Source organism: Mirounga leonina, unplaced genomic scaffold (assembly GCF_011800145.1).
Source record: "Mirounga leonina isolate KUSES-001 unplaced genomic scaffold, KU_Mleo_1.0 Mir_151, whole genome shotgun sequence".
Lineage (NCBI taxonomy): Eukaryota > Metazoa > Chordata > Mammalia > Carnivora > Phocidae > Mirounga > Mirounga leonina.
This window is the reverse complement of record NW_023270377.1, coordinates 84,108,983-84,125,380: the sequence shown is the minus strand read 5'-3', so window position 1 is coordinate 84,125,380 and position 16,398 is coordinate 84,108,983. Positions and strand designations below refer to the sequence as shown.

Genomic DNA, 16,398 nt, shown 5'->3' with positions numbered 1-16,398 from the left:
TTATTTATTTATTTATTTATTTATTTATTTATTTATTTATTTATTTAAGATTTTATTTATTTGACAGAGAGAGATACAGCGAGAGAGGGAACACAAGCAGCGGGAGTGGGAGAGGGAGAAGCAGGCTTCCCGCGGAGCAGGGAGCCTGATGCGGGGCTCGATCCCAGGACCCTGGGACCATGACCTGAGCCGAGGGCAGACGCTTAACGACTGAGCCACCCAGGCGCCCCGCAAACCAGACATTTTAACATATGATTGAATTTCCCTCTTCCAAGCTTTCTACTTTTTTTTTTTTTTTGGAGGCATGGGAGGGGCAGAGGAAGAGAGAGGGAAAGAATCTTAGCAGACTCCAGGCCCAGCAAAGAGTCCGACGTGGGGCTTGACCTCACAACCCTGAGATCATGACCTGAGCCGAAATCAAGAGTCCAACTGAGCCACCAGGCACCCCTTCCTCTTCCAAGCTTTTTAAAGAGAGAGTAATGTTTTGTTTAAAGATCACAACGATCCATGGTCATCCCTCAGGATATACTGAACATTATTTTGAGGTTCAACATTACTAAAAAGCAGAAAACTTTTTTACTTTGCACCCTGAAATAGCCTTTCCTTGGATAGTGGGTTCATGAATATGAGCAAATGTTTTTAGTAGAGAGTTATATACATTCACAGTTTGTATTTTTGTGGATCATACACACAGAAATGTGCAAATATCTCTTTTAATACTAAATTGGGTATAAGTGTACACTTTTAACTATAAATGTTAATAATAATAAATGTCCTGGGGAAAGTATTCAATGGAGTTATCATATAAAACAAACAAACATAAATTCTGTCATCTTAAAAATGCACTTATTCCATAATTTACCTGTATTGAGGGTCTACATCTTGTTAGGATGGCTATGTTAAAGTATTACATATATCACCTGAATGTCACTATGTGCCCTAATTTATACACATTTAACATTTCAATAATATGTGCCATGGCAAAACCAAGTTCTCAGGGTGTCAAAAGCCAGATTATTCTAGAACTGAATGTAAGCTTAGGAGTACAGCTAGCAAACGGCCAGATGGTCCTGCAGCAATCTGCTGAAGGCCATTTAAAACCAATCCATGTATAGTCGATGCATTCCAGCAGAGAATTATAGACAACAAACCAAGAGATACTAAAGTCTTACTATGATATTATCTTTGTTAAGCCAGAAATAACATTTTGATTTTATAGGACTGGAGTTAAAACAAATCTTATTCTTTATTCCCTATAGCAAATAAATGAGCAAAATCAACTCTACTGGCTCACAGGTTTATGGCCCACAGTAGATGTTCAATATGTACTTGCTGAATGAATGACTGCCTTGGTACAAGGAAGTGGCAAGGGTTATACATACACGATTTTATGCTTTTCTGGGTCCTGACTATTTCTGTATACTGATGTGTGGTTTGGGTGTTTGAGTATGTTTTATTTAGGTGGTTTGCATATGTGAAGTCGAAAGAGGTAAGGTTGGTTGAAGGGTAATTATTTCTTGATGGAAGAATTATAAAAAGTATAAACAGATCAGCTATTGCCTAAGCAAACTCAGCTCTTCATTCCTGATCTACAATGCAAACAGTATACAAAATAAGGTTTCATTAAAGAGTGACTGTCACATCAACAGGAAAGAGAACGAAGACCTGCTATGCAGTATTATTAGATATATTGAATTTGTTGTCACCAAGATCAACAAAATACTGCTTCAAAGGACTACACACTGTGACATAGAAATGGCTTTGCAATACAGAGCACTCCTCTGATACCATTTTTTTCGTATTATTGTAATGGAGTTATACTTCTGGAAGAAATGAATATCAATTTATTGATGGCTTGGGTCACTATTAAAATAGTAACAAACTAATGACAAAGTATCTAGGATAATTATCCATTTTGGAAAAAAAATTAGAAACTTTTTATCATGTGATATGTTCACAACACAAAATAACTCTACATCATATGGTGTAAAATGGGACTTTTCCTATTATCTCAGCATTTCAGCTGAGGTCCTCATCCTGAGGATTAAGACCTACAAATGCCAAAAGGAAGTGCGAGACACACCTCTGCAGGACTTGCTAAAGGTAGAAATATTGGCCCCATGACTCTTACTCATCACTCTCTAACAGCCTAAGAATGAGGAGGAAATTCACTGGTGTAGATGGGCTCCATGAGAACCTCTTGTAGAGATTTGGGATGTCTGCCAGAAGGGGAGGCTGGCATCTCTTTCTTCAAACTGGATGACTTCCAAGCTGCTGAAACTCAGAATCTCCTCCTGCTCCTAGAACAGAGCTCAGAGGTGTTCTTGGGAGAACCTACTGCATGCCCCCCTAAAATATGGGCCATAGATCCTGATGATAGCCCTGACTTCAGGATTCTGAAGGCAGGAGGCTGACTGAAGTTGTCCATATGACAGGGCAAGGAGAAAGGGCAGATGGAGAAAGGAAGAAGCCCAATTTTTACCATTTGAAAGGGAAAGGATACTTGATTTCCTCCCACCCCAACCCACGTTCCTGGTGAAGGGGAGTTATGCATGCACCATATTGAAAGGACTATGCTCAAGAAGGCTGACTTCAAGGCAAGGGTCATACCCTTGTGTCAGGATCTGAGAGAAGGAAGTGATAAGAGGTCACCCAAAGAGTGTTTCATCCATGCTAGGGAATACCTCTGTGTGCGAGGTCTTCCCAGGAACATCTCAAAAGAACATACCTCTGTACCCCACAAAAGAGCTGGTATTTGCCTATTGCTGACAGAAGGCATTTGGAACCCATGAGAGAAACCCTCCAACAGCACCAGCTATGTAACAAGCCCTCCTCTCTTTTCCTCTAGTCCTTCTTCTTAGTCCAGAGCTTGCCTGCTGCAGGAGCTTGAAGGGGAGGACAGGAGGCAAGAAAGGAAGTGCATGTAACTGGTTTATTGAATGGACTGCACTTGATGAATATAATAAAGGACTAGTTTTATTTTCCCCTTTTGCCACTGCCTTCAGACACATCTCAGATCTCCCTTCTCTTCCTGTTGGTGATAGCTTTGGCAGACACCCTGGCTTTCTGGCTTGTGATTATTTTCTTCTGGTAATGTTAGCATTTCTTTTTTTCCCCTCCCTCCTGTGTTATAAACTAGGAATAGGAAACGCGACACTAAAGGTAGAAACCACAAAAGTAAAGAACAGGTTCGTCTGTGTAAAAATAAAATGTTTTAACATCAAAAGCTTCATAAAAAAAAACTGAAGGGCAACATGCAAAAGTGAAAAAAATATTTGAAATGTATACACCAGATGAAGAGTTCATCAGTTAACTCTTAGCAGTCAATGGGGCTAGCTGGCAGGCAATCTCAGGTCCATGAAGTCTGCTACTATTGGGACCTAGAAGCCATGTGATTCAGGCGATTCATTTACATCTCTGAGCTTCAGTGTTCTCAGCTCGGAAGGGGGGGGTGGTCAATACCATTACCTACATCAGTGGGTTGTGGGGAGAATTAAATAAACTAATTTGTGTACAGCACTTAGCACAGTGTTTAGCAAAGAGTATGCATTCAAATAAACATCAGCTTTGTATCTTCATCACCATCATTAAATCTCCAAGTGGCTAGTTATGGGTAGTAAAAATCAATTTATGAGCATTCTTCCTCTTTATTTTTGTCTGTATTACCATAGTTTTCCACAATGAGCATGTGTTACTTCAGTGGGGAAAATACACAAACTATTTCAATTAAAAAAAATAAGAATAAAGGCATGTGTGAGCCTCTGCCAACTTTACAAAGTAGAGAAAGGCAGCTGCGTGTTTCTCACTTGGGCTAGAGTTGGTCATCCTATTTAGTTTGTTACAAAGAATGTCCCTCAGTTACTGAATAGGGAAAATGATTCTCTTCCAACATAGGCAAGAACCATCTGGTCATTCATTGATAGAAATAAATATCTGCACACGAATTATGTTTCCACTGATCAGTATATATACACACAAGACATGGGAAAGGCATAATAAAAGCTTTAGAAAACATTCACAGGAAGAGAATCAAACTTTTTGTATCACAGCTTTGTGCCATGTTGTCACATCAGGTTTGACTTGTTTATCATATCACTTCATTTACTCTAATGAAAGATTACTCCTAGGACTCAGTCTCCTTTCCTGGCATCGCCACTCATTTCGGGCATCATTCTATGAAAATAAGGCAAATGGAAAGATGCTGATGTCATTGTCAGATGAAGCAAAACCACAAGAGAGGCCCTGGCTCTGGTGCTCATTTAGGTTAGATCGAAGTAAGAGGGAAGACTTCTGGGATGTATGTGTCACAGTTTTTGAAATGGCTGCCCTCCACAAACAAGCCCAATTTACAAGAGAAGAACATGTAAGGGGGGGGGGGGGGGGGGCGCTTTCAATTTTTAAACTATGTTCCTAAGTACACATTTGCTTCTAAACTTTAAAGCAGTGCTGAATAACATTTGGATAGAGTTATAGCATTGCTTTAAACACACACGCACACCCTGACACACATACACCATGGAGGTAATCCAGTTACTCCTGCAGCGCAGATGTGCACAAGAATGCTCTAAGTGATTAAGATAGGGCTTTAAAGTTAGTTAATTAGAAACATCTCCCTTTGTATGATCAACACTGATACTAGCTTTGAGTTCTCATTGGCTAAATGTAAATTTAAATTTTAAGATGCATGAAACACTCTTTGGACCTGCTCTTGTGTTGAACTGTCTTAGAGTAAGGGCCTTCAGTATCCAAAGTTCTCTGGTCAGAACGAACATTTAAAAAAAACCCAGAATTCTGCTCATCTGATATTATTAAACTGAGCTTCTCATAAATAGCATTTATCCTTTCTTGGAAGGAAAGATAACAAAAGTCGTAAGTGTAACATTTTAAAACCTATCTGGATAGGAAGAAATCATTGTCATTATAACAAAAACCACACTGCTCTTCCCTGATTATTGGCATGATCCTTTTTAAAAAGGCCATAGGATCATTGAGAGGGTAAAATATAATAATTTACAGGAAACTGTTCAGCATAGTGCTTGGCACAAGCAGTTGCTTAATAAAGTTTCAGTTTTACAGAAATGAAGGTGATTGCTAGAGAAAGTGAACCTAAACAGTTATAATAAGCCTGTACTTATTTTTAAATTCAAATTTTCAAAAGATTTAATAAATATCAAACTCCCGATCTACATGTTATATGGCGAAAAAAAAAATGTTTCTGCCATTGGATATTTTAAAGGTACAGTTACAAGAAGCTCTCAAAGGTCAAGTGAGGCTGCTACCCACTGGCCTCATACTCCTTGACCCAAAGCCACATCCACAGAGAACACAAGGTCACTCCCAGTCTCCTGGGATCATGTTGACAAGACCATTCATTCACGGACTGGCAAAACCATCCAACTTCCCTGTTTTATTAAAGAATGGATCAGTTTAGGTCATCTTCTAACAAACATATGTTACTCTTCTATTGGAAAACAATATGGATGCACTCTTTGAAAGAGATACACTTTATCACTCCTGCCTTCTAGGATTAAAGAAGCTGCTGGTGCTAAGGGCAAAGACACTTATGTGCAAAACCTTCCGTCTTGTTTTATTTGTATTTTGTTCACAACTCCAGAGAGGTTGGTAACAGTGCCAGTGAAATTTTGCTCTCACTGAAGTGTCACATACGTCCTAGAAACAGGAGTGGGAGGGAAGGTAGGGTATGTGTGTAAAAATCTTCATTAGGAGGGGGAGTGTTGCAAGGCGCCTTTAGTAGCAAATTGCCTTGGACTCAAATTTCAGGATTATCACCTAATAGGTAAGTAGCCCCGGGCCAACAAGATAACCTAGTTGAGCCATTGGTTTTTCACTTATTAATGGGAACAACTTCTTAGAGTTATTTTAAGAATTAGTTGAAATGGTATATGTATGACTGATGCAGAGCCGAGACTATACATCAGTAAATCTATACCGAGGCCACTTGTTTTAGAAAGAAAACACATTTGCTTAGACTAGATAAGCTGGATGCTGATGTTTTGGGTGCCATAACTGGAGAAAGTCTCCTAGAAAAGTTCCCGAACTAGTGATGAATTCAAATATTTTCTTATATTTATTTCTATTTCTGCTCTAAATAGCTACCATTGAATCCTTCACCTTGCACTGGTGGCTATCAGTGGTATTACTGGTCTAAAAACTTCCCAGATACTGGAGTGGTGAGGATGGAAAACTATGATGCCAACAACAACCCACAATCCCTTACCATATCTTCTCTTTTTTCTATTATTTTTCATTGGTGCAGCTGCATAAGGCACTCGAAGAAAACCAAGAATATCTAGGAAAAAAGTTTTTGGAGAAATCTGTTTTAAGCTGGATGTGAAGTGCAGAGATTTGAGGATGGGCCAATAAAAAACATGGTAGCTAAGCTCAGAGAGAGGAAGGAAATGAACAGGAAAGAATCTCATACCTAGAGAGCAATATCAAAATCTTCATTCTTTTTTTTTTTTTAAGATTTTATTTATTTGACAGAGAGAGAGACAGTGAGAGCAGGAACACAAGCAGGGGGAGTGGGAGAGGGAGAAGCAGGCTCCCTGCTGAGCAAGGAGACCGATGTGGGGCTCGATCTCAGGACCCTGGGATCATGACCCGAGCCGAAGGCAGACACTCAACGACTGAGCCACCCAGGTGCCCCCAAAATCTTCATTCTTAAGAATGTTTTCTCCTCTTCAACTTCTTAGTCAAAACACTATCTAGTAATAACTTGTATTCAAGTACTGAGTAGTTTTCAACAGGTAGTCAGATATTAAGTGCCTATCGTGTTACCACCCATGTTTAACTAAAGGGTATTCTTGCCGTATGTCATAGAAAGTAAAAGAAAGTTGTTGGAAACATTGTCTCTTTTGGCATAATTTGTTTTGATTCTTTTCACTGTTCTTTAACTGCGTATGGTCACACAGGTAAACTACAAAAGCAACTCAATGTTATTGTGAGATAACATTATGATTTTATTGAAGAATGTTCTCTGTAAAAATAGTAATGCATTCATCAGATTCTCAAAACCAGTTAGAATTATGGGGATGAACTAGTTGAAAAAGGTGTCTAGAGTAGACTGTACTTTGTTCATGGAAATAGATATTATCTTTCACAATAATAAAATCTACCCACAGTGCCTTTTTTCAAGAACTTTTATACAACTAGAAAAACTTCATAGAACAGTTCTTTTTAAGTTTAAATCACAGGAGAGAGTCTGAGTAATATTCAAGGCATAAATCATGTGTCACACATCTCCAAATCACCGATTATTAACCTGGAGATCCTGGTCTTCAGGGAGTCCCTTGTAATTATATGGAAAGTTGTGTGTGTATGTGTGTGTGTGTGGCATATACTTACATTTTTCTAAAGACTAGAGTCTGTTAAGTTCACCTAACTTCTAAAGGGATTTATAACACCGTCCTAGGGTTGAGAATTTCTTAATTCTTAAATGTATTTTATATGACTGCTCTTTGTTAGGCACTATGCTAAGCATGGGAGCATACTGAAGATGTGGTGCTTGACCTCTACATTTTATTTTTATTTTATTTATTTATTTTTTTGACCTCTACATTTTAGAGTCTAGCAATTGTTGTGAATAGGGAGGTGGGGTGGAATCATCAATCTTACCATCCTGCTAACTACCTTTCTCTCCTAATTCAACCCCACCCCATCTAATCTTCTCTAGATCTCACACTCTCCTTGGGACAAATTCTTCTTCATATAATCCATATTGAATTCTACCACCACACATTCACTGATGTTGTTCAATCAAACTGAGGTGCCTGCTCTACTCTTAATGTTGAAAGGTTCAGTTCAAGATCTACCTTCCCCAAGGTGCTTTCTCTGAGACTCCAGAATGTTGATGACTACATATGCTCTGCTGCTTTTACGTAACTTCATTTTCCCTTCTGAACTAAGAGTAAGCTCTAGAAGGTAGGAATCACACCTTACAGACAGTATTTTTGTTCCTGCCTTGGTTGAGTCTACTCTAAGTGCTCATTTGTTTCCTGCTAGAGATAAATAGACTTTAGGACATCTCTCTGACCTAGATTAGAACAGAAGCATACAAAGATCTTAGAAGTAATCCAAAAGAAAAAGATGTTAAGAAAGGAGAGGAAAATAAATGACAAGCAAACAGTCAGCAAAAGAATACATGCCAAGAGAGACAGGAAGAAAAGTGTGCACTTGGAAGTACACCAAAGGTGCTGGGCTCTCCATGGAGGGTGATTGCAGATACACCACAAAGCTCTAGGAGTATTCTCAGACCTTAGGAGGTAGGCACAGTGCTGTTACTAATTGCATGCAGAAGAGAATCCTCATGGAACTTGTTCATGCCTGTGAACAAAGCTGTAGCCAAGCTAAGTAAGAGGCACATTGTCTTCCTACAGCATGAATCTTAGTAGGAGATGGAGTCTGCCAAGATTCATAAAATGTACCCACTTCTGTTCATTCCAGTGGGAATGAATGCTACTGCCAAAGTTCATAATGCTGTGAGTCTTAAAGAGGATGCAAATCAAAAGTTTTAAAGCACTTGAGGAGTTTCAAAATACTAATGATGTCTAGGACCCATCCCCAATGACTCTGATTCAATTGATCTGGGATAGCCCCTGGGCACTGGTATTTGTTTATACCAGGTGATTCTATGTGCCGCCAGAATGGAGAACTACTGTAATTGCCATCTAGGAAGAGAATTCGAGGACTTGGGGAGGAGGGTATAGTTGCAGGGGCAGGGGGGAAGTATGGATGGGTGGTGTTTATCTCTTTTTTCAAGGGAAGGTTATAACCGTAGAAGCAAAAACAGGATAGAAGGAGCAAACATGTGGCTACACGGACAGTGCTAAGAGTTGGTTTTATAAACTCCAACAAAGGAAAAGAGAAGTGTTTTTCATGAAGCTAGGAAAGAATATCCTTAATTTGTCAGTATCATCAAGAAGCCTCTAAGCTAAATTTTGGAAGGAGGAGAGTGAGAAAAACCCTCAGACACAACTCATAAAACCTGAAACCTTGGGGGATAAAAAAAAGGAGCAAGTGGTAAAAATACCCAGAAAATTTCAGGGAAAATAAAGGGAAACCAAAGAGAAGGAAAATTTTGAGACTAAGAGGTCTGTATACCAACACACAAGGTTGAACAAGATTGATTTAACTTGGAATTTTTATGCAAGAAGGTATGCTCTTAAAGGGTATGATTCACTTCCAAGGTACTGCAAGGGACCAGGGGAAGGGAAGCAGGTACTGACTAGGAATTTAAGTGTTGACTCCCTGCTACCCAGGAAGGCCATGCGGGTGGTGAGTACTGCTTTTGCTTTCTTGTCTCAGTGCCCATTCCACTTCTTACGGGCACTAGGCTCCCACCCTGGCCATGGCCACACTCATGGTCCAGCCTGAAGCCCAAGCCAAGGTGGATGTGTTCCATGATGACCCGTGTACCAAGACAGAGAACCTACTGGGGAGCTACCTCCCCAAGAAGATTTCTGAATTGGATGCTTTTTTTTTTTTTTTTTTTTGAGAGCGAGAGAAAGTGGGTGGAGGAGGATGCAGGGGAGGGGCAGAGGGACAGATAGAGAATCTCAAGCTCCATGTGGAGCCTGACATGGGGCTGGATCTCACGACCCTGAGATCATGACCTGAGCTGAAATCAAGAGCAGACACTTAACTGACTGAGCCACTCAGGTGCCCCGGAGTTGGATGCATTTTTAAAGGAGCCAGCTCTCAATGAAGCCAATCTGAGCAATCTGAAGGCCCAGTTGGACATCCCAATGCCTGATCCAGTCAAGAAGAGGAGGAGGAGCAGAAGAGCAGAAGAAAGAAGACAAAGATGAAAAGAAGAAAGGGGAAGAAGATGACAAAGGTCCTCCCTGTGGCCTAGTGAACTGCAATGAGAAGATTGCAGTCCTCCTTCAGTGTCTAAAGCCTGAGATCAAGGATGTCATTGAGCAGCTCAACCTGGTCACCGCAGCTGCAGATACCTCAGATCAAGGATGGGAATAATTTTGGACTGGCTGTCCAAGAGAAGGTGTTCAAACTGATGACAACCTTCAGACCAAGTTAGAAGCCTTCCACACTCAAACCTTCAAGTATTTCTCTCAGTGGGACGATGTTGTGAGCCAAGCAGCCCCATGTGGGTGACTATTGGCAGCTGGTGCACAAGCTCTGGATGAGGCAGAGGGCTAGGACATCCAATGGATGGTCATGGAGATCCTCAATGCTGTGTTATTACATCATCCTGAAAAGCTTTGAGAAGCTCAAGAAGCCCAGGGGAGAAAAAAAAGGAATGATCTATTGAGAATCTCCTCTCATTCTGTAATGGGCCCAGCAGAGACCTTCCTCTCTTTTACAAACGAGTCCAGATTTCCCCTGCCTTCAGCCTGTTGAGGTTTCTCCCTCCCCTTGCTTCTGAAGCATAATAAATAATCACACTATTGTTCTTCAAAAAAAAAAAAAAAAAGAATGCAAGTGTTGAAGTATTAGGATTCTGGGTTCAAATCCTGGGCTTATCACTTATGATGGTGTAGCCTTGGGCAAGCAAGTGACTTTACTCCCCCAAGCCTCGGTGTCCTCATAGGTAAAATGGAAAGGATGGTATTTATATTGTAAGAATTACTGTTAGTATATTTTATATCAAATGAAATCATAGATATTAATGACCTAATATGGAATGTGGCACAGAGTAACCATTGAATAAATAGTAGCTTTTTAATATTAGTGCTATTATTAAGAATAAACGCTGGCCAAAAGGAAAAAAATTCATCCAAAAGAAAAAGATTTGCTCAAAGTAGGGAGCCATGTACATTACAAAGATCATAATATCTGTCTTGTAGGTTATAAACCCAAGGGTGAAAGCACTTTGGAGAGAAGAGAAAAAATGGTGGTGATCTATATCTATATACATACTTCTTCTTGGAAGTGCACTCCAGACTACCAGTCCAGGTAGAGGAGATGGTTTGGTAACAGAGACCATAAAACAGGCACAGAAGTAACATAAAGCAGTGGTGGGGGCCTTCAACCATGAGGACACCATCTGGAAGGCTTGCTTGGCAAAAACACAATATTGGATAAATTCTTGACTCACTTTGCTAAGAGTTTAAGCTCTGAAAAGGCAGATGAAGCAAGTAGGGAAACTACTTTTCTGGACTTAAATCAGACAATTAGAGATGGAGGGGTGAGTAGGGGGTGTGGAAATGATCAGGATCTTGAAAGAGAGCGGCCACTTAGCATCATGAAACTCTTAGCAACAGAGGAAAAACATGGAGAGTAAACAGAATTTGGTATATGCTTAGGTTGGAGAAACATTTCACAAATCTGAGAAATCTTTTCCTGTGGAAAAGATGGTGTGGGAAGTGGGGTCTGAGTGCAGCCACGTGCATGCAGAACAAAGCTGGGAAGAGTAGGTCTTCACATATCCGGGGTTCTTACACTGTCCGGGAGTGGAGTCTACTTGTTTTCTGCTGATTGTTCTCTGTTCAAGAGGGTAGCATTGGAGTGAATGGATACACTGAGGGAATCTCATTTTGGATCGTTCTAAGGTAAGCTATATGAACAATGAGAGCTGTCCCCTTGGATACAATGACCACTAAGATACCCGCCAATGAAAGATTCTTGGATTATGTCTTTAATCTCTCGCTAATTTAGAACAGAGGCCTGGACATAGCAATGCACGTCCGGCTTCCGGGCCTTAGATGACTGTGCCCCGGCAAGGATGGGTGTCTCACCCACATGCACACACACACCACTGCCCAGCCCCCTCCTACTGTGTTATGATTTGACTGCCTCGTGTACCAGCCTCTAAGCTCCAGGCATGATTCTACCACCCTGCCTACTTATGCAGTGCGGCCCCTGGCACTGAATCAGTTAACCACTTGTTTTCAATTGCTATTCGGAGACTAGTGAGTGGCCTGTGTCTTAGGCCATCCTTTTTTTTTTTTTTATTCTTATGTTAATCCCCATACATTACATCATTAGTTTTAGATGTAGTGTTGCATGATTCATTGTTTGTGCATAACACCCAGTGCTCCATGCAGAATGTGCCCTCCTCAATACCCATCACCAGGCCAACCCATCCTCCCACCCCCCTCCCCTCCAGAACCCTCAGTTTGTTTTTCAGAGTCCATCGTCTCTCATGGTTCGTCTATCCCTCCGATTTCCCCTGCTTCATTCTTCCCCTCCTGCTACATTCTTCTTCTTTTTTTTCTTAACATATATTGCATTATTTGTTTCAGAGGTACAGATCTGAGATTCAACAGTCTTGCACAATTCACAGTGCTTACCAGAGCACATACCCTCCCCAGTGTCTATCACCCATTCACCCCATCCCTCCCACCCCACCCCCCACTCCAGCAACCCTCAGTTTGTTTCCTGCAATTAAGAATTCCTCATATCAGTGAGGCCATATGATACATGTCTTTCTCTTTTTGACTTATTTCGCTCAGCATAATACCCTCCAGTTCCATCCACGTCGTTGCAAATGGCAAGATCTCATTCCTTTTGATGGCTGCATAATATTCCATTGTGTATATATACCACATCTTCTTTATCCATTCATCTGTCGATGGACATCTTGGCTCTTTCCACAGTTTGGCTATTGTGGACATTGCTGCTATAAACATCGGGGTGCACGTACCCTTTCGGATCCCTACTTTTGTATCTTTGGGGTAAATACCCAGTAGTGCAATTGCTGGATCATATGGTAGCTCTATTTTCAACTTTTTGAGGAACCTCCATACTGTTTTCCAGAGTGGCTGCACCAGCTTGCATTCCCACCAACAGTGTAGGAGGGTTCCCCTTTCTCCGCATCCCCGCCAACATCTGTCGTTTCCTGACTTGTTAATTTTATAGGCCATCCTTTTTTAGTTAAGGTACAATGAAAGATGCTGGTTGCTGGATGCCACACTCAGCTTTGGATCCCATCTCTAGTCCATTTCCTCAGAAAATTCTATTTGGAAATGGGAACAGTTTAATTGAAGTTGCTGAGGATCCTCATTCCACCCTACCAAAAGCACCATGTTTCATTTTTAAGGGGAGTTCAATTAAAGTCAATGTTGTTCTCTGGGTTTCTCTTTGTGCTTTAAATTACCTGGTGCTGAAGCCTCTGTTTTGTTTTGTTCTGTTTCATTTTTGCTTGAAGGGGAGGGGCTTGGAAATGACCACTTCAGTGACAGCCTGAAACAAATTCCCTTTTCTTGAGGTTGGTCTCTCAAGTACTTTCCCAACGCTCACTGACAAGGAAATTTATTCATTCTGATGTATAGCTTAGCTGTAGCCTCTAGTCATCCGTAATAATAGATAGCACTACAACCCTCACCAGAAATGGTTTTTAAGCTCCAATATAACAAAAATACTCTATGCTTCTTAAAAGCACACATGAAATAGTTTTCATTTCCTTATTCAACAGATTATACACCTTAAAAAAGCATTACATTTTAATCGCTGTTACAATTTAAATTTATAAAAAGGCTATAGTTATTTTATAATAAGAAACAATCACCAGCAAGTATCTATATGTCAAATGCAAAGAACATAATGGTTATCAATTCACAAGGGAACTTATTTTTAGTTAACACTTGACAGATGTTTAGAACCTTTGAGGCACATATCTGTCAAGTTTCAAAGAGGCCAATAATAATGGTGTAAGAAAAGTTTAAACATTTTCTTCATCACAACAGTTTTGAGAGAAGTATAGCTTATAATCTAGTTAGAAATAATCCTCAAAAAAATGAAATATCAGATCAATTTAAGTAGAGAATATTTACTCTGAAAATTCAGGTCCTTTTCCCTCTACTCCAGAAAGTTTAATGTAGGTTTGCTAAATGAAGCTGCAAAGATATGGGCATTTGAAAGCAAAGGGGACTCCCTAAATCACCTGGCCCTTCCTTATTTTGCTGCATCTTTGTATTAAACTAATACCAGGATACCAGAGCATGTAATTTCCTGGTTAGTGGAAATCCCTCTAATCAGAATATTTAGAATTGTTGTCTCCTTTAACTGGACTCCTTTTGTATCATATACAACACAGAGGGAAATGCTATCATAACACTTCAATAGTTAAGTGACTTTATGAGAAAAATAGTTCCAAATGTTTCCTAAAACCCTCCAAACCGCACCAAAGAACATTATCGTAATATTATGTTTCCTCGTTGCCTCCATTATTTAAACTTGCCTCTCTTGAAATGATACTTGGATGAGAAACTTAGGTTTATGTAATGTATAAATTGTTTCAAAAGGAAAAGCCTTGGCTGCATAATTATTATATATGTAGACATGCCAGATAATTTAATGTCAATAGCTTTTCTTTATTAACTGACAAAAAAGTATACTTAACGCTTTTGGTTACTAGAGCTTTTGGGAGAACTTATTTTTTGTGTCTCTAACCTAAGCTATCCAAATAGGCATTGTATAATTCTCTTAAGTTCAGTACTGAACACAAACAAAAACATCATAAATAATTACATATTACATCTAAAAGCTAGTTTTTGGCATAGTATGTATAACGCACATACACTGTATATCCCTTATTAAAGTAGCATAACAATACATTTCAGTGAGTTCAGGATCAAAAAGCACCTTAATGGCAGGCTAACTTCAGATTCAGCTCTATGGGGCTCCCTCTGCAACCATAAGCTGCCCATTTGAAGTGCTTTTGTAACAGGCTTTCTGGGGGGTAATTACAGGTACATATATTGTTAAAAAATAGCCTTGAAGTAGAAACAGCCCAAATGCCCATCAATAAATAAATGAATAAATAAATGGTAGCATAGACATACTATGAAATATTACTCGGCCATAAAAAGGAATGAAGTAGTACTGATACACGATGGCAGATGGATGAACTCTGAAAACATTATGCTAAAGAAAGTAGCCAGGCACAAAAGTCACATGTGGTTTGATTTCATCTATAGGAAGAGGTCAATCCACAGAGACAGAAGACAGAGTGGTGGTTGCCAGGGCAGGGGCAAGGGAGGTAGGGGGAGAACGTGCTTAATGGGGAAGGGGTTTTTCTTTGGAGATGGAAATGTTCCAGAACTAGACAGAAGTGGTGGTGGCCTAACTGCCAATGAACTGTTCACTTGAAAATGGATAAATTTTATGTTATAGCAGTTTCATCTCAACATGTTTTTGCAAAAATTGAGTAGAAAATATTTACCATCTACCCATAAGAAGCTGTCCTTCAGTGCTGATTGGAACAATGAATGGCATGGGCACTCTCTGTGTGGGTGTCCCCTCACCCTTCACTCAAGGCTGGCTTGTCTGCAGGCCCAGGAGGGGGTGTGCACCCAAAGCAGAGGGATCTGGGGGTGGCAGCACCCCCGTCACACCAGCCCGAAGGAGATGCTCAGGGCTGTGGGGGCAGGGACAGAAAACAAACAAATGCCCCAGGCCTCTCTGTTCTGTTTTAAACTTTGAAGAACAATCCTTCTGAAATTTTACATACAATATTCCACAGACACATGTTTCAGATAACCATCTCAGAATGTAATCTAACACTCATCAATGACTAAGGAAAACAATTTTCTACTTTATTATCAAACCTTTTTAGACATATGTAATGCATTCGGGCAAAAAGAGAAAAGGATTCTGGAATTTTGGCAATTTGATAGAATGGATATAGAAATCTCCTTAGAACGACTCAATGGTCCAGTTCTCATTAAAAGACTTTCTGTAACACAACGCTTCAACTGCTAGATGATTTTAGAAGAAAAAATATACCACTGCTTCCATTTCGGAAAGAGTGTGGACTTGAAATTAGAAGCACTTGGCTCAAATCTCAACTCTGCCACTCACTGTGTGACCTTGGTAAAAAAAAAATCGGTCTCTTCTGAGCCTCAGTTTCTTTAACATGAGAATGGTGCTGATGCCTCCACTTTTGTGAGTTAAATTATAATGGCTATGCCTAACCTACCGCAAGTGCTCAAGAAATGTATTTTTGTAACCTCACCTGCTTCTTTCCCCAGTAAAAAATATTTATTCATAATCATTCACTGTTGTGAACATCATACAGAATGGTTATACTGTTCTAGAATAGTTTGTCCCCTATACTTTGAGACATTTCACAGCATTTGCATACATACATATAAATTGAGTAGTGGAGAGGGAGACAGATAATTAGGTAGCAAACAGTTTGGAAAATGTCCTCAAAAGATGTTGTGTATGGGTAAATTCAGAGTCTAGGAGTTATTCCCCATGGTTATGGTGACACAGCTATGACAGTTATAGTGACGTAAGGTGGAACAACATATCCCATCCCAGGGAGACAGAAAGCATGATACTCTGTAAGTAGGTATTAGTTCTACAAATGTTTTGCTTCTCCAATAGTTTAAAAACAAGAATATAACTCTCTCTATACCCATACAACATTTAAAAACATGAGATAAAATGTTGTAGTTTCCTTTTAAGCAA

At 39.9% G+C, this 16,398-nt stretch overlaps 1 protein-coding gene and 1 pseudogene across 15 annotated transcripts in view; one reads left to right on the top strand and one right to left on the bottom strand.

Moving 5' to 3' along the window:
* GTDC1 (glycosyltransferase like domain containing 1) overlaps positions 1 to 16,398 on the bottom strand; it is a 391,241-nt gene that overhangs the window by 78,761 nt on the left and 296,082 nt on the right. The window lies entirely within an intron of this gene.
* LOC118012479 lies at positions 9,368 to 10,291 on the top strand (annotated as a pseudogene).